The sequence below is a fragment of the Microcebus murinus genome, chromosome 17 (genome assembly GCF_040939455.1).
Source record: "Microcebus murinus isolate Inina chromosome 17, M.murinus_Inina_mat1.0, whole genome shotgun sequence".
Lineage (NCBI taxonomy): Eukaryota > Metazoa > Chordata > Mammalia > Primates > Cheirogaleidae > Microcebus > Microcebus murinus.
The window spans coordinates 60,242,511-60,265,339 of record NC_134120.1 but is presented as its reverse complement, the minus strand read 5'-3'; the positions used below and the strand labels follow the sequence as shown (position 1 = coordinate 60,265,339).

At 39.3% G+C, this 22,829-nt stretch overlaps 1 protein-coding gene across 2 annotated transcripts in view; it reads right to left on the bottom strand.

The window, feature by feature from the left end:
* The window catches only part of CNOT6 (CCR4-NOT transcription complex subunit 6), a 91,626-nt gene that overhangs the window by 61,260 nt on the left and 7,537 nt on the right, over positions 1 to 22,829 (bottom strand). The window lies entirely within an intron of this gene.

The following is a 22,829-nucleotide window of genomic DNA, read 5'->3' as shown; positions in this document are numbered from 1 at the left end:
ATGATGGTAAATTTTATGTTACATGTATTTTGCAATTAAAAATATAACACAAAATACAGCCAGCCAGTTGGAGAATATGGAAAGTTCTGGATGACAAAATATCTAATTTCTTCAACAAATTAACGGCTTGAAAAAGGGGAGTGAGAGGAAACTGACATGGAATAAATGATTTAAAAGACACAACAATTAAACGTGATGTACTGACCTTATTTGGTTCCAATCTGAACCAATCAAGTGTAAAAAGACACTATTGAAAACCAGAGAAATTTGAAGGTAAATATTTTTAAAGTATTTTGTTCATTTTGCTTGTGGCTACATTTATTTTTAATCCTTGTCTGTTATATAATAAATAACTTTCTGAAATATTTAGTTAAAATGAAATATCACTCCCATGCGTATTCTCTCAAAGCCTCTGTCCCTATCTCACTTTATCTTACTCTTTCAAATAAACTATAACCCTAGTTTAACCTATACTGCACCTACTCTGTATACTTATGCAGTTAAACATAGATGAAGAAAACCTGTGACTGAATTTAAAGTGAGTCAGTCAGCACTGACTCACCTCAATGGACTATTTACTAGAAATTACACTGTAAATTCCTAGCCTATCCCTTTCTCCTATATGACTTCTCTCTTCGGACCTCTAACACCTACCTACTCCTCCAACTTCCCTCTCGGCTGATAACCTTACTTCTATTCTCCCAGTGAAACAGAAAGCCAGAGCCCTTTATATCAACTGCCACCTGTGTCCATCTACACGTTCTTACTGAAGACCAATGGCCTGCACTCTCAGCACTTAATCCACTGTGCACTCAAAGCCTCCCACCCTTCTGTCTATTCAAGCACATGACTCTGGCAATTCTCTTCTTTCTCTCACCACATTATCCCTCCCGGCTGCACCTTCCTAAAAAACCTTTAGCACACATATATATATGGTATTATCTCCTCTATTAAAAGTTTTAACCCCATTCCTCCCTCCAGCTACTACCCTTCTCTCATTCTCTCTGCAGCAAAAAATCCCCAAGAGTTGTGTACACTGTCTCCTATTCATCTCTTGCCAGCTAAACCCATTCAAATTAGTGTTTTAAGCATTCCACCAAAAACTGTCAAGAAGAAAGCCAGTGACCTCACCTTCTTATCTCCAATGGTCATTTCTCAAACCTCTTTTTAACCTGTCTTATGAGCAGCGTTTGATGTAGATGGTAACTACCTCCTAGAAACATTAACTTCACTTGGCTTCCAGAATATCTTTTCTCTTAGTTTTCCTCTTATCTCTCTAGATTTAGTCTCTTGCTAGTTCTTCTTGCAGAGTTAGAATTATCTCCATTTTACCACCAGAAAACTAAAGCTCCAAAAGGCTTAAACCAGCGGCCCCCAACCTTTTTGGCACCAGAGACAAGATTCATGGAAGACAACTTTTCCATGGACGGGGGAGAGAGCTCAGGCATTGATGCCAACCTCAGGCAGCTGAGCTGAGTGTCTGTAAATACAGATGAAGCTTCACTCACCCGAATGCTGCATGTGGCCCAGTTCCTAAGTTTCATGGAAGACAATTTTTTGTTAGGGGATGGGGTATGTAGGGGAAGCTCAAGAGGTGATGAGCTGCCTGGTTCCTAACAGGCCATGGACCAGGTACCAGACCATGGCCTGGGGGTTGAAGATTGTAGGTTTCAGCAATTTGTCTAGTATTACAAGGCTGGGAAATAGCAGAGTCAGGCTTTGAATGTGTCTGCTTAAAAGTTAAAGTTACTTTAATTATGCTATGCTGCCTCCCTGCTGATGGAAAGTAGAACTATTCTTCAAACACAGACATGGACTTTGACAAAACACTGGAGGAGGTAAGTAATCCTAAGAAGCTGCTTGAAATAAGAATATTAATGGTGAGGCAAACTGCACAAGAAATATACTTCTAAAATATGGTTTTGTTAAGTATTACTGATAAAATATTCTCTTATGTATCAATTTATTTAGTATAAAAATCCAATAACTGAAGTCTTTAGACTGATACAAAATGTCCAACACAAAAAGCTACATATACAGTGAAGAACTGTTCATGCTGTCTAGAAGACAATGGTAAAGTTAAGTGCCCTTTCTGAATGACATAAATATACCAGTAAACACCTAGGAAATATAAAATGTTGTATAAGGCTACTAGAGCTTGATGACAAGCATTCCTTTAAGATAACTCAAATGTCCTTATTCTGATCAGATACTATTAATACTTAAAAAACAACCATGTAATCTTCATTAGCTGTCCTAAATATAATTTAACAATGGTAAGAAATTGTTCTGACCAACTGAGAATAGTATTTTAGTCCTATTAATCATTTGAATTCTTGGTCTGATTTACCAATCTCAGCTGAGTTTAGATCCCCTGCAATTCCCAGATAAATTCTTTGTTCTGCAGAGTCAGTCTTTCTTTTGTTCATTTCAGGTTGACATTAGGAACCAAGATTTGCAGGGTAAGAGAATGTTTATAAATCAAGGAAATTAAATGAAAATACTAAAATTAACTTGAGACTATTAACATAAACTCATGATTTTTAATTTATTTCTAGTTATTCACTGAAGTCTTCTAGAAGCAATGCTACCTGTGGAATAACAGCACTCCTAATCCTCAATTTTGAGCTCAAAAATCAAGAAAGCAAAGTACTTTGTTAAATGGCCAATTACAAGTCTGGGGCAGGAAGTGCCTAAAATGAGCCTAGGACATCTTTCAGTGCCCCAAAGCTAAGTCTAACGGGCTCACCATGTCAAAATGATACAGGAATCAGCTAGAAGGGTGACAAGTTGCCTCAAGGACAACTTGAGCAAAAAGAATCATAATTATAATGGAATGAAACACATTGAATCAATAAAAATCTATGAGTACCTGAAAAAAAGAAAGCCAAAACAAAAGAGGGATAACATCATCATATCTGTGCTGCTGAAAGAGCTGGCAGTGATGTAAAAGATGAAACTACTACAGTAATCAAGGCATGGAGGAGAGAGGGAGAGTGCCTGGAACACACACAGCCTACAAGCCAGCCACCATCTGAGGCAGCTAATAGACTATGAAAATCAGTAACTAAAGAGAAAAATTTAAGTGTTACCCTTTCAGTAGGAACTATATTCAGAGTAATCAAACAGCCCAGTTGAAGGAAAGCCCTACTTTACAAAAGAACAATAGGTAATAAATTAAGTATGAAATAATTTTTTTAAAAGCATTTTGTAATTTCTAATCAACCATTAAGCAAGGATTATCAGTCAGGTTAAAAGCATTAGATGAATCACTGGCACTGACAGAAACGCTAAGAAAACACCACCACACATTACTTTCTGATCATAAGGTAGAACTTGTTATTCCCGTCACCAATCTTACCAAGACTAATTGTGGGAGAACCAGATCAGATATTGGATCTCTTAATGTGATGGAGTATGAAACACATATCACTAATGTTTATACTTTGATTAAAAAACTAGAGGAAACCAGCCAGATGATAACAAAGAAGCAATCGGACAAAATGAGGATGTGACCAGTTGACCTTTCTGCAGGTCAACTGGTCTTCTGCCCAGATTTGAAGAGAATGAAGGGACATAACCAGACGCAATGACTAGTCCCTACACTGGACCCACAAATCAGCAATAAAAATCACTGAAAGTCTCTAGGAACATAAATTTGAAAACGTGGAGGAAATGGATGAATTCTTAGAAACACACAACCTCCCTAGGCTCAATCAGGAAGAATCAGAATTCCTGAACAGACCAATATCAAGCACCAAAATTGAAGCAACAATGAAAAAGCTTCCTAAAAAACAAAAGTTCCAGACCAGATGGTTTGACACCTGAATTTTACCAGACCTACAAAGCAGAACTGGTGCCTATCCTGCAGAAATTATTCCACAATACTGAGAAGGAAGGAATCCTCCCCAACATGTTTTATGAAGCCAACATAACCCTGATACCAAAACCAGAAAAGGACTCAACAAAAAAAGAAAACAATAGACCAATATCCCCTATGAATATAGATGCAAAACTTCTCAATAAAATCCTAGCAAACTGAATTCAGGTGCTTATCAAAAAATAATCCATCATGACCAAGTGGGCTTCAACCCTGAGATGGTTTACACATATGCAAATCTAAAAATGTACTTCACCACATAAACACAAGTAAAAACAAAGACCATATGATCTTCTCAATAGATGCAGAAAAAACATTTGACAAAATTCAACACCTTTTATGATAAGAGGCATTGACAGGACTTACCTCAAAATGTTAAAAGCCATATACAACAAACCCACAGGTAACATCATACTGAACGGGGAAAAACTGAAAGCATTTCCGCTTAGAACTGGACCACACAAGGTTGCCATCTATCACCACTTCAGTTCAACAAAGTGCTGGAAGTACTAGCCAGAGCAATCAGACAAGAGAAGGAAATCAAGGACATCCAAATGGGGGGCAGAATAAGTCAAACTATATCTCTTTGCCAATAAGACCTTATATCTAGGAAACCCCAAAGATTATGCCATGAGACTACTGGAATTGATAAACAAATTCAGCAAAGTCTCAGGTTACATAATCAATGTACACAAATCAGCAGCATTCATACATGCCAACAAAGGTCAAACTGAGAACCAAATCAAAGACTCAATACCTTTCACAATAGCAACAAAGAAAATAAAATACCTGGCAATATATTTAACTAAGGAGGTAAAAGACCTACAGGGAGAACTACAAAACACTGAAGAAGAAAATAGCAGAGAATATAAACAGATGGAAAATCATACCATGCTCATGGATCAGCAGAATCAACATTGTCTATACTACCCAAAGTGATCTACACAGATTCAACACAATCCCTATTAAATATAAAATCATTTTTCACAGATCTAGAAAAAATAATTATACACTTCGTATGGAACCAGAGAAGATCCCGTATAGCAAAAGCAACCTTAAGCAAAAAAAAAAAAAAAAAAAAAACAAATTGAGAGGCATCAATTTACCAGACTTCAAGCCATACTACAATGCTATAGTAACCAAAACAGCATGGAAATGGCACAAGAACAGAGACATAGACCAATGGAACACAACTGAAAACCCAGATATAAAACCATTCTCATATAGCCATCTAATCTTTGACAAAGCAAACAAAAACATACACTGGGGAAAAGAATACTTATTGAATAAATAGTACTGGGAAAATTGGATAGAAACATGTAGAAGACTGAAAAACGATCTGCACCTCTCACAAAAATCAACTCACAATGGATAACAGACTTAAACCTAACGCATGAAACCATAAGAATTCTAAAAGAAAATGTTGGAAAAACTCTTACAGACATTGGCCTATGCAAAGAACTTATGAAGAAGACACCAAAGACAATCATGGCATCAACAAAACTAAATAAATCAGACCTGATCAAATAAAGAAGCTTCTGCACAGCCAAGGAAACTATTATTAGAGCAAACAGACAACCTACAGAATGGGAGAAAGCATTTGTAAGCTACACACCCAATAAAGGTAACTAGAATCTATACAGAATGCAGAAAAATCCACGAGAAAAAAATTAAACAGCCCCATTTAAAAGTAGGCAAAGAACAAGAACAGAACCTTTTCAAAAGACAAGACTTTGGCCAAGACAGACTAATGGCCAATCAACACATGAAAAATGCTCAACACTTTTAATCATCAGGGAAATGCAAATCAAGCCACAATGAAATATCATTTAACTCCAGAGAGAATGGCCTTTATCAAAAGTCCCCAAACAACAAATGTTGGCATGGATGTGGAGAGATGGGAACACTCTTACAATGCTGGTGGGACTGCAAACTAGTACAACCTCTATGGAAATTAATATGGAGATAGCTCAAAGAACTCAAAGTAGAACCACCATTTGATCCAGCATTCCACTACTGGGTATTTACCCAAAAGAAAAAAGACATTCTATAAAAAAGACATCCGGCCAGGTGTGGTGGCTCATGCCTGTAATACTAGCACTCTGGGAGGCCGAGGCGGGAGGATCACTTCAGGTCAGGAGTTCAAGACCAGCGTGAGCAAGAGTGAGACCCACTCTCTAATAAAAATAGAAAAAATTAGGCTGGGTGTGGTGGCTCATGCCTGTAATCCTGGCACACTGGGAGGCTGAGGTGGGCGGATCATTTGAGCTCAGGAGTTCGAGACCAGCCTGAGCAAGAGTGAGACCCCATCTCTACTAAAAAAATTGAAAGAAATTAGCTGGACAACTAAAAATACATATATAAAAAATTAGCCGGGCATGGTGGCACATGCCTGTAGTCCCAGTTACTCCAGAGGCTGAGGCAGTAGGATTGCGTGAGCCCAGGAGTTTGAGGTTACTGTGAGCTAGGCTAATGCCATGGCACACTAGCCTGGGAAACAGAGTGAGATTCTGTCTTAAAAAAAAAAAAAAAAGAAGAGCTACAAAGGAAAGAAGGGAGAGAAGCAGGAAGAAATAGTCAATTGCAGAAAGACCCTTTTCTTCTATTGATTAGGCTCCTCTCACTGCTACCAAGTTAGGGCACATCTGAAAGTAGTGAAACTAATCTTGGTGCCAATTTATTTCTTCTAATACAATTGTTCACTAAGTTTTATCCAATTTTTTACTAAATTCTATTTATTTTTACCTCCTCAGGATTTCTTAACCTGTCTCCTCATTTTCACTGCTATTGAAGGTAACATACACTCTTCCTCATCTCTCAACATCAACTGTCACACAACTTCCTTTGCAGGGCCGTAGATTAGCTCCCTGACTGGCGCTTGTGTAGGCCACTGTCCTGGGAAAACCCTAAAATGGCCCTTCCTGGCTGCCTAGATAAAATCCAAAGCTCAAAGTCCTTTACAACCTGGACTTAGCTAACTATTTCCTCACTCATCTTAAACCACTTCCAGAGATGCCACCTTATAAAGCCCTAAATTAGAGTAAATCTTCTTCTAAGACATAGTCTTTCAATACATGCTAATGCTTTTACCAAAGACAACCTTCACCCTAAACTCCTATTCACCCTTCACAGGAACTATGACAACATGTTACAGCCTCTATACACCTTTTCCAAAGAAGACACAGGTTCAGTACTCCCTGCTCTCGCACACCACATGTTTACTGTAGCATCCATTACCTCCCCACAACACCCTCAGTTTGTATCTCCCAGTATTTTATGTAATATAATACCTAGCATCTTACACTAATGAATGGGTCTATCTTTCCTTCGGGTCTCAAAATCAGGTTTTCATTTAAAAAAATCCCAAAGCAATTTGATAAGCAGAACTACGCTTTAAGGGAGCTTTCTTTACAGAATTGTTCATTCAACAAATATTAATACTTACTGAGCACCTTCTACTATATGTATCCAGCACTTTGACAAATGCTATGAATAAAGAATAAATAAGAAATACATACCCTTACAGCTTAAACTATTGGGGAGCAAACAAAAATCTCACAACCATATAATCATACTAAAATCTTTCTTATTTTTGCTGCCACCACTCTAATTTAGGACTTTAATTCACATTTTTTCAGCCATGAAAATGGGCTCTTATTTGGTACTTCTGCTTTTAAGATTACAACTACCCTATATACTACCTCAAATTACTCTTCCTAAGGCCAAGTTCTAATTATACTGCAAAACTCAGTAAGAAGAGCCATCCTTTGTAGAGCAGACTTCTGACTATAAAATTATAAAATATATCAGCTTTAAAATGATGTCATCCCCTATTCTCCCCTTAAGATCTCTCCTGCTTAGAAAACAAACTCAAACTCCATAGTTGAGAACTCAACATATCCTACCTTTGGGACTTTTGTCCCAATACTTCTCTGTACCTTTTGATGCAAATACCAGACATACTGCCATCTTCATATATGCTCCACACTGCCCTAACTCCAAGCCATTAGTTATGTCATTTTCCCATTGAAATTCTACTCATACCTCAAGATTAAGCCTAAATATTATCCGTCTCCTACCCACCCCATAGTGGATCTGCTCACAAGCAGTTTTCCCAAAACACTAGAGCCATCAATGCCTGAACAAAGCAAGATTAGGCAAAACAATGAGTTTTATTGAATGTTCTTCAAAGACCATTCTGAAATCCACAGCTTTCAGTAGTAAACTAAAATACAATGCAACTCATGTTTCCAATAATCTGATGTCTTCATTACAGCTCATTATTTTCATACCTTAAAGTGAGAAGAGAACTTAATGAAGAAATCTACAAATTTCAAAGTAGATTAACAGAAATGAGTTCCAAGCCATGCTTTTTGGTGGAAAGGTAAGCAGGAAAATGGTGATATTTTAAAATGGACAAGGAAATATTCAAAGAGAGAAAAATCAAATTACATATACCAATCCCCCCATTTTCCAATATTAAAAAAAAACCAAGCCAATAAATCCACCCTGTCCAAATTACTCCCTTTTTGAATACGATCCAAATGACAATTCACTCACAGATATGTTAAAACAATTTTAGGTAACAACAAACACTAATTTATTGTATTCTGTCTCTACCAATCCTGTAAGACATTTGAAATATCATATAAACACAATAATGAATAGAAATATTCTGGAATTTTAAATTAAAATTATGGCTGGGATGGCAAGCCTACCACTCTTTAAAATATTCACCTTCTGGGCCCAGCAGAGTGGCTTATGCCTATTATTCCAGCACTTGGGGGACTAAGGTGGAAAGGATCACTTGAGGCTTGGAGTTTCAAAGCAGCCAGAGCAACATACTGAGACCTTGTCTCTAAAGAAAAAAAAAACTTTGTTTTAATTAGTCCAAGCTATTGGGCAGGCTGAGGTGGAAAGATCACTTGAGCTCAGGAGTTCAAGGTTATAGTGAAATATGATTGCACCACTATACTCCAGCCTGAGCAACAGAACAAGAACCTGTCTCATAAAAAACAAAAACAAACAAAGAAACAAACAAACAAAAAAAACCCTCTGCTTTTGCCAAGTGTATTAGTTGGATTCCACAAATCAAAAATATGATGTGGGAGAACTGGAACCTGAGACCGCCGGAGCAGCCCAGAGACCAGAGGGAAGGGTAGGTGATTCGGCCAAGTTTCCCCTCCCCTGCATCTCGGACCTATGGTGGGCTCCCCAGCGGGCGGAGAGATCTGCAGACACCAGCCCAGAGACAGCCGCCGCCAGTGAGCAGTAAGCCAGTAGCGGACACGGCGCCAGGCTCCCAAATCCCACGGGGCACCTCCGTGTGCACAGACCCAACCCGTGTGGCAGGTGCCATATTGCCTCATTCTCCCCTCCCCCGACCTTACCCGCTGCTGCCCAGACAGACAATACAGCCACCAGCCAGAGGCACCTCCAGGGAACGGGACCTTCCCTTTTGGTGCCCTACAGCTGACTAAGGGAAACTCAGACTGTGAGCTCCCCACCCACCAGCCCTCCCAGGTGCTGCTGGCACGGTGATCCCAGGAGGACGGTGCAGACCCTGAGGCTGAGAGACATAGACCCAGCTTGGGTTCCCTGTAGGCGAATTGGGACTGGCACTCCTCTCCCTGGTGTGGATATAGTTTGAACTCTGGGGCCCAGAGGTCAGACCTGGAGACCAGATCCCATGCACCCAGGTCTCACATTGCCCGGGGCACAGAAGGGATACAGTGAACAGCCTACTGAGGTGTGTGTGCCTTCAGGGGCAGATCAGCGTCCTAGAGGGCAACCCTCCTCCCACAGGGAGGCCGTGCGCCCAGCCCTGTGGCATTCCTGCACAGGGAACCTCCCCGCCGGCATCACAGCCAGGGGAGGCCCAGTGGCGTGGGGTCTAGCCTGCTGGCAGAGGCCCAGAAGTAGCCGCAGAGTTGGGGAGGGTGGAAAGAAGCGAGGCCCACTCCAGACTGCAAGACTCAGACAGCCCCACCCCCACACGCAGACTTTCTAACTGAGCAGGGCATTCCGGCCCCTCCATGACAGCTTTTCCTGGAAGCAGAGAACAGAACTTTGACCCCTTCTAAAGGCATTGGTGGTGCCTAAAGGCAGGCTTACCCAACCCAGCTCTGCCCAGACTCACTCCCAGACCAGCCCTCACTGAGGGGTAGAAAAGGGCACACCTGGATGCCCCAGGACCCCATCCACCACCTGAGGCACTAGAGTTCTCTCTATAGGAACAAGAGCTGATAACAGGACAAAAAAACAACAGCGTAGCCTGTTCCTCCAAGCAAACGCCACCTACTGACAAGGAGGACACCCTGCACACCATTTTCACGGCACCTGCTGACTCATTATACAGGGAGTGGTCGAATCTCACCCACAGATACCGCCTACTGGCTCAGAAACTAAACAAGGCGTGTGAATACTCAAACAAAAACTCAAGGAAAGAAATAACAACTGCTCAATATGGGAAGAAATCAGAGAAGGAACTCCGGAAATATGAAGAACCAAACGGAAAACACACCCCCAGAGAGGAGCCCCAGCCCCCTAGAAACAGACACCAACCAAAATCAGGCAACCAAAATGACAGAAGAGGAATTTCGAATGTGGATCATAAGAAAATTCAACAACCTACAAGAACAATTCAACAACCAACACAAAGAAACCACAAAAAGCCTCCAGGACCTAAAACAAAAGTACACTAAAGAAATCGACACAATGAAGAAAAGTTTAACTGAACTCCAGGAAATGAAGAATCAATTCAGGGAACTACAAAATACAGTGGAAAGTCTCAAAAACAGGGTAGATCAAACAGAAGAAAGAATCTCAGTGATTGAGGATAACAACCTACAATTAAATAAATCAGTCACAGAGATAGAGCAGAGAAACAAGAGAAAAGAGCAAAGCCTACAAGAGCTGTGGGATTATGTGAAGAAACCTAATGTGAGGGTCATAGGGTTACCAGAAGGGGAAGAAGACAACACTCAAGGCTGGACAAGCTATTTGAAGATATAATAGAGGAAAATTTCCCAGGCTTTGCTAAAAATCTCGATATACAAATTGAAGAAGCTCAGAGGACCCCTGGAAGATTCAATGCAAACAGGAAGATATCACAACATGCAGTCATCAGACTGACCAAAATATCAACTAAAGAGGTCCTTCTAAAAGCTGTAAGATGAAAGAAGCAAGTAACATACAAGGGAAAGTCAATTCGAATAACACCAGACTTCTCTAATGAGACTTTACAAGCAAGGAGAGACTGGGGCCCCATTATCACTCTTTTGAAACAAAACAATGCCCAGCCTAGAATCTTATTCCCTGCAAAACTAAGTTTTGTATATGAAGGAGAAATCAAGACATTCTCAGATAAGCAAAGTCTCAGAGAATTCACCAAGACAAGACCAGCCCTACAAGAAGTACTGAAAACAGTGTTACGCACAGAACACCATAATAAAAACTCACGAATATAAAAACAACCAAAACCCAAAGATATTAAAGGCCAGATATTACAATGGCTCAAGACAGAAATCATAGCAACAACATCCAACCCAAGAGAATGATCAGTAATCTACCTTACCAACATCCAACACAACAGAATGATCAGTAATCTACTTTATCTATCAGTTCTCTCAATAAATGTGAATGGCTTAAACTCTCCACTCAAGAGACATAGGCTGGCTGAATGGATAAGAAAATACAGGCCAAGTATATGCTGTCTTCAGGAAACACATCTAACCTGCAAGGATGCATATAGACTAAAAGTAAAAGGGTGGAGATCAGCATTCCAGCAAGTGGAAGCCAAAAGAAGGCTGGCATGGCAGTTCTAATTTCAGACAATTTAGTTTTTAAACCAACAAAAGTAGTGAAAGACAAAGAGGGTCATTATATAATAGTGAAGGGCTCAGTTCAACAGGAAGAGATAACAATTTTAAATATATATGCACCAAACTTAGGTGCACCCAGATTCATAAAGCAAACCTTACTGGATCTAAGCAAATGGATTAATAGCTACTCCATAATCACCCGAGATTTCAACACCCTATTGACAGCACAAAACAGATCCTCCAAACAGAAAATTAATAAAGAAAGAATGGACTTAAACAAAACTCTAGAACAATTGGGTCTGACTGACATTTACAGAACATTCTACCCAAAATCCACTGAATATACGTTCTTCTCATCAGCTCACGGGACATTCTCTAAGACTGACCATATCCTAGGGCACAAAGTAAACCTCAAGAAATTTAAAAAAATAGAAATCATACCATGTATCTTCTCAGATCACAGTAGAATAAAAGTAGAATCAACCCTAACAGAAACACATTTCTACACAAAAACGTGGAAATTAAACAACCTCCTACTAGATGATTACTTCATAAATGAAGAAATCAAGATGGAAATAAAAAAATTCTATAAACAAAATGAAAATGGAGAGAAAAGGTATCAACTCCTCTGGGACACAGCTAAAGCAGTTCTGAGAGGAAAGTTTATCTCTATAAATGCCTATAACCAAAAGTCAAAAAGACCACAAATAGACAATCTAATGAAACGACTCAAACAGCTGGAAAAAGAAGAACAACCCCAAACCCAGCAGAAGAAGTGAAATCAACAAGATCAAATCAGAACTAAACGAAATTGAAAACAGGGAAGCTATTCAGGAGATTAATTAAACAAAAAGTTGGTTCTTTGAAAAAATAAACAAAATTGACACACCATTGGCTAAGCTAACGAAAAGCAGAAAAGAGAAATCTCTAATAAGCTCCATCAGGAACAAAAAAGGAGATATCACAACTGATCCCAAAGAGATACAAGATACAATTTATGAATACTACAAAAATCTTTATGCATACAAACTGGAAAATGTGGAAGAAATGGACAAATTTCTAGAAACACTCAGCCTCCCTAGGCTCAACCAGGAAGAAATAGATTTCCTGAACAGACCAATCTCAAGAGCTGAAATACAAACAGCAATTAAAAATCTCCCTAAAAAGAAAAGTCCTGGTCCAGATGGTTTTACACCCGAATTTTACCACACTTACAAAGAAGAACTAGTACCTATCTTGCAGAAACTATTCCACAACATCGAGAAGAACGGAAACCTCCCCGACACCTTTTATGAAGCAAATATTACTCTGATACCAAAACCAGCAAAGGATGCAACAAAAAAAGAAAACTACAGACCAATATCCCTAATGAATACAGATGCAAAAATTTTCAACAAAATCCTAGCTAACAGAATCCCGACGCTTATCGAAAAAATAATCCATCACGACCAAGTGGGCTTCATCCCAGGGATGCAAGGATGGTTCAACATACATAAATCTATAAATGCAATTCACCACATAAACAGAAGCAAAAACAAAGACCACATGATTCTTTCAATGGATGCAAAAAGCTTTTGACAAAATTCAACACCCTTTCATGATACGAACACTTAAGAAAATAGGCATAGAAGGGACATACCTAAAAATGATACAAGCCATATATGACAGACCCATAGCCAACATCATACTGAATGGGGAAAAACTGAAAGCATTTCCACTTAGAACTGGAACCAGACAAGGCTGCCCACTATCTCCACTTCTATTCAACATAGTGCTGAAGTCCTGGCTACAGCAATCAGACAGGAAAGTGGAATTAAAGGTATCCAAATAGGGGCAGAAGAGATCAAACTTTCACTCTTTGCTGATGATATGATATTATATTTAGAAAACTCCAAAGATTAAACCAAGAAACTCCTGGAACTGATCAATGAATTTAGTGAAGTCTCAGGATACAAAATCAATACACAGAAATCAGAGGCATTCATATACGCCAACAACAATCAAATTGAGAACCAAATCAAAGACTCAATTCCCTTCACAATAGCAACAAAGAAATTAAAGTACCTAGGAATATACTTAACCAAGGAGGTAAAAGACCTCTACAGGGAGAACTATGAAACACTGAGGAAGGAAAAAGCAGAGGACGCAAACAGATGGAAATCCATGTTTGTGGATCAGCAGACTCAACATCATTAAAATGTCTATACTACCCAAACTGATCTACAGATTCAATGCAATACCTATTAAAATCCCATCAGCATTCTTCACAGATATAGAGAAAATAATTTTACGCTTTGTATGGAACCAAAGAAGACCCCAAATATCAAAAGCAATTCTAGGCAACAAAAACAAAATGGGAGGTATTAATATGCCAGATACCAAACTATACTACAAAGCTGTAGTAATTAAATCAATCTGGTATTGGCACAAAAATAGGAATATTGACCAGTGGAACAGATGTGAGAATCCTGATATAAAACCATCCTCATATAGCCATCTAATCTTTGACAAAGCAGACAAAAACATACGCTGGCGAAAAGAATCCCTTTTCAATAAATGATGCTGGGAAAACTGGATAGCCACCTGTAGAAGGCTAAAACAGGACCCACACCTTTCACCTCTCATAAAAATCAACTCATGCTATATAACAGACTTAAACCTAAGGTATGAAACTATTAGAATTCTAGAGGAAAATGTTGGAAACACTCTCCTAGACATCAGCCTAGGCAAAGAGTTTATGAAGAAGTCCCCAAAGGCAATCACAGCAGCAACAAAAATAAATAAATGGGACATGATCAAACTAAAAAGCTTCTGCACAGCCAAAGAAACAGTCATGAAAGTAAACAGACAGCCTACAGAATGGGAGAAAATTTTTGCATCCTACGCATCTGCTAAGGGGCTGATAACTAGAATATACTTAGAACTCACGAAAATCAGCAAGAAAAAAATCAAATAACCCTATTAAAAAGTGGGCAAAGGACTTGAACAGAAATTTTTCTAAAGAAGACAGAAGAATGGCCAACAAACATATGAAAAAATGCTCAACATCTGTAATCATCAGGGAAATGCAAATCAAAACCACAATGAGATATCACTTAACTCCAGTGAGAGTGGCCTTTATCAAAAAGTCTCCAAACCATAGATGCTGGCGTGGATGCGGAGAGAGAGGAACACTCCTACACTGCTGGTGGGACTGCAAACTAGTTCAACCTCTGTGGAAAGCAATATGGAGATACCTTAAAGCGATACAAGTGAATCTACCATTTGATTCAGCAATCTCATTACTGGGCATCTACCCAAAAGATCCAATGACGGTCTACAAAAAAGACACCTGCACTCGAATGTTTATAGTAGCACAATTCATAATTGTGAGGCTGTGGAAACAGCCCAAGTGCCCATCAATCCAAGAATGGAGTAATAAAATGTGGTATATGTATACCATGGAGTACTATTCAGCTCTAAGAAACAACGTTGATATAGCACATCTTATATTTTCCTGGTTAGAGCTGGAACCCATACTACTAAGTGAAGTATCCCAAGAATGAAAAAACAATCACCACATATACTCACCAGCAAACCGGTATTAACTGAGCAGCACCTAAGTGGACACATAGGTACTGCAGTAATAGGGTATTGGGCAGGTGGGAGGGGGGAGGGAGGCGGGTATATACATACATAATGAGTGAGATGTGCACCATCTAGGGGATGGTCATGCTGGAAACCCAGACTTGTGGGGGGAGGAGGGGGAAGGGCATTTATTGAAACCTTAAAATCTGTACCCCCATAATATGCCGAAATAAAAAAAAAAAAAAGCAAAAAAAAAAAAATATGATGTGATCCTAGTATAAACAGAACCAGTTGGCTCCCTTGGACTACAGTCCTATGCCTTTTTCATAGCCTCAGTTCAGTTAAGGTACTTGTACTCCCAAAGCATCCTGCCTCTCGATGTCATCACATTTGTTTCCTTCTCTTTCCAGCCAGGTTTCCACCACATATGAGACAATTGAAAGTTTACAAATTACAGTTGGGCATGGGGTGGCATGCACCTGCAGTCACAGCTACTCAGGAGCCTGAGGCAGAAGAAGTGCTTGAACCCAGGAGTCTTGAGTCTATAGCACTATGATCACACCTGTAAGTATCTACTGCACTCCAGCCTAGGCAAAACAGCAAGACTCTGTCTCTAAAAAAAGTTTACACATGATAAACCTCATCCAGGCACTGTCCTTAGTGGCAAATGTCTTTCACTAACTAGTGTCCTTGTGGGAAACAAAGTAACAAAAAACCTCTCCAAAAGAAGACTGCTCTTGTCTAAAATTAAAACTTAAATCCTAACTGTAAATTTTGAGACTACTACTATTATCATAATAGCCAATGAAACTATGGCAGGTTTCTTACAACCCATGATAATCTCTCAGAGCAAAGTATTTGAATTGCACAGACGGGAAACAGAATAAAAAGCAGCTAGTGAGTCAGGAATGATGGTGCATGCCTATAATCCCTGCTACTAAGGACACTGAGGCAAGAGGATTGCTTGAGCCAGGGACCTGCCTGAGCAATATGGCAAGACCCCATCTCCAAAAACAAGAAGAAAGAAACAAAGAAAGAAAAGCTAGCAAAAAAATAAGGCATCAAAAAGAACTTATTAAAAAACAAAATTATCGGCCAGGCACGGTGGCTCACGCCTGTAATCCTAGCGACTCTGGGAGGCCGAGGTGGGAGGTTTGCTTGAGCTCAGGAGTTTGAGACCAGCCTAACTAAGCAAGAGCAAGACCCCATCCCTACTATAAATAGAAAGAAATTAGCTAAACAACTAAAAATAGAAAAAAATTAGCCAGGCACAGTGGCATGTTGCTGTAGTCCCAGCCACTCGGGAGGCTGAGGCAAGAGGATCACTTGAGCCCAGGAGTTTGAGGTTGCTGTGAGCTAGGCTGAAGCCACGGCACTCTAGCCTAGGCAACAGAGTGAGACTCTGTCAATAAATAAATAAATAAACAAAATTATCATCTTGGTTTTCAAACCTGCCCACCTTCCCATAATCCCTACCCAGTTTTCCAAGCCAAAAGTGTAAATATTTCCCTTGATTCTTTCCCATCTAATCCCAGCCTTCACATCCAATCTCTAATTCTAGCCAATTTTACCTCCTAAATCTCTTATCCACACTGACTCAACTCCCTCAGCTATTTCAACAGTCTCAGATCCTTGTTCTTTCTTTTACTACTCGTCTCTCTAATCCACCCTAGACACTGTCCAAAGTGACTATCCCAAAAACACAAGTACTTAATTACTTCATGGTCCTAAAACTACATCTCGTTCTTCTTAGTACCCTTGGAATCTGGCACTGAACCCAATATAAAAAGCCTCAATCTGGAACAATGTTCAGATAAAAAAAGGGGGGCGGGGGCTCAAATATGTTTTTAAGGAAATGGAGGAAACCCAGGCTCATTTACAAAATAAATAAGGTGGATTTATGACCTGCCCCTGTGTACCTCTCCAGTACCATCATGGATTTCACTAATGCCCACTCACCTCTCACAAACCTCCCTGCCTAAGCATATGTTATTGCTTCTGCCTGAAATGCCCCAGACACCAAAAGGCCCCTAAGTCATCCTTCGAATGCCAACTCAGATATGCAACTTCAAAAAAGGCCATTACAACCTTCTTCCCTATCCCTCCCAAACATAGAAGTTTACTGTTGCCCACTCTGAGTTATTCTAAAGCTTGAAAAACGTCAACTGTTGTACTCATTAATCCCATCTTAATTTTTTTTTCATATCTCACTCACCTTCTACCATACAGAGTCCTTGCGCTTATACTTTAAATATTTTTGTAACTCCAGAATCTGGCAAATAGTAAGTACTCAGGGGATGCTTATATCAACTCAAGAGGAGAAGCTGTGACAGTAAAAAAACAAACATAAGAGTGCAAAAGAAGCGACAGAAGCAGTGACTATCTTACTTGGAATAAGAAAAACTACCATTTAGGCTTCCAATCTTGAAAGCAAAATCTAGAGAGAACAGACAGAAAGGACCTTAGTATCCAAGAGAACTGAGAATACTGATTCTAGGATAGCCTGGGATAAGCAGCAAGGGGACAAACTTAAAGGTTAAACTGTATAAACTTAATCTTAGTGACCTGCTATGGCAAAATAAGAGCAAACATCAAACAGATGGGAGTCATGGAAAAAATGTGCTGAGCACCTATCTGCCATGCACTGCACTAAGCATATAACAGCCAGCATTTTTTGAGCATTCACACTATCTGTCAGGCCTACCAGGCACTTTACATGCATTATCTCATTTAACTCTCAATATTCTTGTAAGTAGACACTATTATCCTCCTTACTCCATACATAAAGAAAGGAAGGTTCAGAGAACATAACTTGCCTGAGGCTATAGAGATACTAAATGTCACAATTGTTATTGTATTAATAACCGAAGTCAGATTCAAGTCTGTGCTTCCTTTCAACTACTGTGTAAAAATTTACCTGTATTATCCCAATATATTTTCCATAGCAACCCCTGAAGTACCTTCGTTTTATAGATAAGGAAACTGAAACTTAAAGTTTAAATAATTTGTCCAAGATCACACACTTTTAATAAGTAATAGAACTGGGATTTGAACCTAGGACAATCTAGCTCCAAAGCTGTAGTTTTCCTATTCTATTACCCTCATACTCTACAATCTGTATCACTGACAAATCCAAGATCTCGTTTTCATTGTTGAAATATGTTGCTGGGCCTATGAACCCTAGTTTATGTCTCAGATGTTATCATTTTCCCCAAATTAACCTTCTCACCTATCCTCTCTACTCCCAAACCCTCTGTACTACACTAAAACAGCAAATCTCAAACTACCATCTCAGTAGCCTTTTACACACTTAAAAGTTAACCAGTGGCCGGGTGCAGTGGCTCACACCTGTAATCCAAGCACTCTGGGAGGCTGAGGCGGGCAGATAGCTCAAGGTCAGGAGTTCAAAACCAGCCTGAGCAAGAGCAAGGCCCCATCTCTACTAAAAATAGAAAGAAATTAATTGGCCAACTAATATATATAGAAAAAATTAGCCAGGCATGGTGGCGCATGCCTGTAGTCCCAGCTACTCGGGAGGCTGAGGCAGAAGGATTGCTTGAGCCCAGGAGTTTGAGGTTGCAGTGAGCTAGGCTGACGCCACAGCACTCTAGCCCAGACAACACAATGAGATTCTGTCTCAAAAAAAAAAAAAAAGGAAAGAAAAAGAAATTAATTGGCCAACTAAAAATATACAGAAAAAATTAGCCAGGCATGGTGGTGCATGCTTGCAGTCCTAGCTACTCAGGAGGCTGAGGCAGGAGGATTGCTTGAGCCCAGGAGTTTGAGGTTGCTGTGAGGTAGGCTGACGCCTCGGCACTCTAGCCTGTGCAACAGGGTGAGATTGTCTCAAAAAAAAAAAAAAAAAGTTAACCAGTACCTCAAACAGCTTTTGTTTATCTAGGTTTTAGCTATCAATAATCAATCACAATCAAATTAAAACTGAGAACTTTTTTTTTTTTTCAGGAAGAGTGATGAGTGAAAAACTGAGAATTTTTAAAACATTTATGAACTCAATAAAAATAAACTTATCACAAATGACATTTTTATGAAAACTATTTAAAAAACTAAGTAAAATTTAAAGAATAGTGACAGTGTCTTACATTTTTGCAAATATCTTTAAAGTCTGCCCACTAACATGCAGGGTACTGAATCAAAGCCATGATGTGTAGTAAAATCTCACCAAAGATTAAAAAGTGAGGAAGATTAAAAGTGAGGAAGGCCATTAATCCCAAATCTGTTCCCTTAGCATAAGACAAGCAACAAGGGCCGGGCGCTGTGGCTCACGCCTGTAATCCTAGCTCTTGGGAGGCCGAGGCGGGCGGATTGCTCAAGGTCAGGAGTTCAAAACCAGCCTGAGCAAGAGCGAGACCCCGTCTCTACTATAAATAGAAAGAAATTAATTGGCCAACTGATATATATATAAAAAAAAAAAAAATTAGCCGGGCATGGTGGCGCATGCCTGTAGTCCCAGCTACTCGGGAGGCTGAGGCAGGAGGATCCCTTGAGCCCAGGAGTTTGAGGTTGCTGTGAGCTAGGCTGACGCCACGGCACTCACTCTAGCCTGGAAAACAAAGCGAGACTCTGTCTCAAAAAAAAAAAAAAAAAAAAAAAGACAAGCAACAATCATCTTGTTTATAGCTCCACTACCTTAATAAAGATTTATGCCAACATAAATCTTTTCATTTTCTTATCTTTTGTCAAATTTCCCAAAATCTATTTGCTTCCTCCTCACGATGAATCGTAATATTCTAACTACTACTATCTAGTGGGAATTTTAACCTTTTGAGACATTCAATGTTTATTCTAGCTGCTAATTCACATATGCAATCATTTGAGAAGTCCTAACAGGCTAGCAATCAGTTTTGATCCACTACTCTTTCCCCCTAAAACTAAGAAAATTATTTATGAAATGCTGATCTTACAGGGCATTAAGAAGCCTTGAACAACACTAGAATCTTACCCTAAAGCCACCACATGATAACATATGATAAGAATTCTAAAGCATCTGTATGTGTTCCCTCCCTCCCTTTCTTCCTTCCTTCCATTGACCATTTTCGCCATGTTGTCCTGGCTGGATTTGATCCTCCAGCCTCAGCCTCTGGAGTAGCTAGGACTACAGGCACACGACACTGCATCAGCTTATACACTACTTTTTGACTACAAATGTATAAATGACTCTCTTTTCCAAAATAGTGAAATGACAACTGGATTTTTGACCAGCATGAAGAATATTCTTATGTGTACTCTAAGGACTTTTTGGATCCATAATCAAAAAGAGAATCACAAAAACTAAAAGATTCTGCCAATTCGCTCTACTATGTCAACATGATCAGCCACTAGTGTAGTGGTTATAAATCTGGGACAGCAGTTGGGTCTCCCTATATTATTAAATAAACATCGAAAGCCCATTCCAAGTCACAATATCATTAAAAAGTGTTCAGAGGAAAGAAGGAGAAGTAGAGCACAGTGTCAATAGGAATACAAACTGGAGTCAGACAGACCTATATCAAGTCCTAGCTGGCAATGGGTTTATTTACATTCATCTTTAAGGCTTAAGTTTCCTCATTTATGAAATGGTGATATCTACCTCACAATTCTGGTGTGAGGATTAAATGAGACAACACATATAAAGCATGTGCCCACCACATCACTGCTGGGAAAATATGATTGAGGAATGAATGAAATGTAGCTCATAAGACCATTATTTTATTGTATTGCCCTATATTATATTAAAGACAGACACAGGAGTTTGTAGGTTTTTTTGCCCTGAAGGAATGTGTAGACTCAATGGTTTATTTATTAGAGGTTGCTATTATGAGAGAGCGCTTAAATCTCCAGTAAGGATGTTTTTTAGGAAGGCTTTTTGGTATCTCAAAATTTGTGAGTTGTTTTGTGTTTTGAAAGACAAGGCACGGCAAATATGGCTCACAGGATGGGAGTCAGAGACAATGAGTGCACTTTGCCCAGAGATGTGCCCCGGTAGTTATAAACAACCTGTTTATTAGAGATGGGTTTCTTGCTCTCTCCTGTCTGTCTACCTTTAAGTCCACCATAACTAATCAAAGAAATATAGAGTCACTATACCTCTTTTGTTATACCTTTGTTAATTGACAACTACCTCTTAAAACTTAGAAGTTAGCCCCTAAAAGACTTTGTACCTGTTTGTTCACCTAGATAAACTAAAAGCCTCTTGAGAGGACTTTTGATCCCAACCGACTACCTATATCCCCTAGCAACTACATTCCTTGATATGCAAATATGTTGCCCTGACAACTGGTAATTGATGCCTATGATTATAACCATATTGCTGGCATTTATGGGGATGCGCCAAGTCTCCTAAGTACCTCGCTATATTATATCTGATCTTTTTATATATATAAAACTATAAACTATATCTTAGTCTCTATATATTCTTTTATTTCTCTCTATTGCCTATCGATTTCCTTATCCTCTGTGGCAACCCCTATCTTAAAAACTTGGCTCTGTGGGGAGAAGCAGCTATCTCCTCAGGGCCTGCCTCGACTACTCCCCCGCAGTTTGGCATAGTCGGCAGGGTTTTGCCACATCACTACATTCAATACCCTTTTCTCCGTGACTGCAAACCTCTAAATCTTTTGAGTTTCTGTAGTTCCATAAAACTAGAAACCAAATGACAATTCTTTGGTGCCAAATAAACAAGTTTTCATTTTCAGTAATTTTAGATTAAAATGAATGAAAGAAACTACTGGTCTAAACATGGCAGTTAGCTTCATCAGACACTACTTTATGATGTTGTGGTGTTTACTTGCTATACATAATCTTATGGAAGAAAAAAACTCACCTCCCAAAAAGCTGAGTACAAATAAAATTTTTTATTTCATTTTAGTAAGTGGTATCTTCATTTCCATTTGCTCCTAAATACATCTCCTCATAAACAAAATCTGCCTCGTAAAACCATACACAACCACTCAATGTACCTAAAAGAATAACCAGTAACACTCTTTTTGGATATAAAGAGCCACTGCCTAATTTCTGTTTTGTTACATTTCCACGTTTGTAGCAAATAATTTTGAAAGAAAATGACTATGTCTAACAATTCCCCCCCTTGCTACTATTCTACATTTAAAACTGGGTCAAATATTTAACTGAACTTTGGGCTATGGAGAACAGCCTAAGTATAAACCTAGCAAAGACGGTATGAAAGCAAATCTTATTCTTTTAGTAACTGAAAGTTATAATATTATGATTTTACATCAGATAATCTCCACCTTTAATGAGGAAGAATTTCCTTTACTGTTTTTGAAATCACATAAAATTTCAAATAAAATAATTTTGTGACCAAAACACAATCATTTCAGCCAATATAAAAAGTTTGAGGCCGGGCGCGGTGGCTCACGCCTGTAATCCTAGCTCTCTGGGAGGCCGAGGCGGGCGGATTGCTCAAGGTCAGGAGTTCGAAACCAGCCTGAGCAAGAGCGAGACCCCGTCTCTACTATAAATAGAAAGAAATTAATTGGCCAACTAATATATACAAAAAATTAGCCGGGCATGGTGGCGAATGCCTGTAGTCCCAGCTACTT